The sequence below is a fragment of the Megascapheus bottae genome, unplaced genomic scaffold (assembly GCF_031878675.1).
Source record: "Megascapheus bottae isolate mThoBot1 unplaced genomic scaffold, mThoBot2.hap1 HAP1_SCAFFOLD_43, whole genome shotgun sequence".
Lineage (NCBI taxonomy): Eukaryota > Metazoa > Chordata > Mammalia > Rodentia > Geomyidae > Megascapheus > Megascapheus bottae.
In genome coordinates this window covers 2454923-2456349 of record NW_028327392.1, presented here as the reverse complement: position 1 = coordinate 2456349, position 1427 = coordinate 2454923, and positions in this window count along the sequence as shown.

Sequence of the window (1427 nt, the reverse complement as noted above, 5' to 3'; positions counted from 1 at the left end):
TTCCGCTTAACTTTGTCTTTGATTTTCTCACTTCACTTAAATCAAGGTCACAGTTTTTCTTAGCTCTGCCTACTTTGCCAAACAGCTGATCTTCTTTGAATTAAAAAATCCAGCTGCTTTAATCAATCTTTCATGTCATATACAAATTTAAAAAATGAATTGTGGAGCACAAAAACTCATGACTGTATTCAGCTCCTGAGCTAATTCAAGATATGTTTGTCATGTTGTAGCTGTTCCCATTCCTATGCAAATTATGCTTTGTTCTGCTTAGTGACATTTTCTTCCACTTCACAGTTGATAGAATTAAAATCGGACAAAGACACTTATATGAATGCAAAAGCTTGCTTTATTCTAATTATAAGCATTAATGTAGTTAATCCATAAATAAATGCTAAAGCTATTGCTAGTTTATGAAGCATGCTGATCATTTCAATTTATGAATCTTCCTTGGATTTCTTAGTGTTCATATTTCTAAACTGGGAAATGTCCTGCAGAAATAACATTAAGCTTTTGTGAATTAAGCTATGCTGCCTATAAGGCTCCAAAGCTAAAACTAAATAATTAAGTAAGTACCTGAGATTAATTTCCTTCATATGTTTAACCATTATCCTAGAAACTAAGAATATTTTCTTTGTGCATTTGATTAAAATAAAATATTTATTCTTTTAATATAATAGCTGAGTGTGAAGTTGGGGAAAAATGAATTTATTTCCTAGTGTTGGGGAATTATATTTGGAATGACTAGAAAGTTGCTGTCAAAATGATGCACATCTAAGTAGAAAATAATTATCATTTTCTGTTTTCATCTTGCCAACAGTGTGGGATTTGTGAAGAAAAACTTTCTGTGTGCAACTGTATTTTCAAACTTTTAAAAAAAGAAGATCATGACATATTCAAATGATCACAGCTCTTTCATCATGGTCCTTAATCATGCCATTAGATTATGCATATTAAATTAATATTAACCTTGTCCCTGCCACATATAAGTTTATGATTAATGATATCTCCTACCCATTGATAATTGCATCAATAGACTTCACTGGTGTGTCATAATTAATAGCCTATTGTATTTATGAAGGTGACATTTCTCACATGTTTTGAACTCTTGACTTGGAATCTAAAAATGAGAATAAATTAACTGATACCCAAATTTTTAATCTAGAATACGATCTATTTGGCACTTAACTGAAATAGCTTTTTTCCTTTAACAGCAATAAAGTAGGAAGAAGTAATTGCCCCTTTTTATAGGTGCAATTGGAACTTAAAACTCCAGAGACAGTGTGAGCAATAAACCACATTAGAGTCTATTACACCATCTGCCCCTTAAAATTACAGTCATCAAATCAACAATAAACAATAGTCTCATTTATGCTAAATATATTATTCAAAAATTTCAAATGCTTTATTAACATCACTGAGGACTGTGT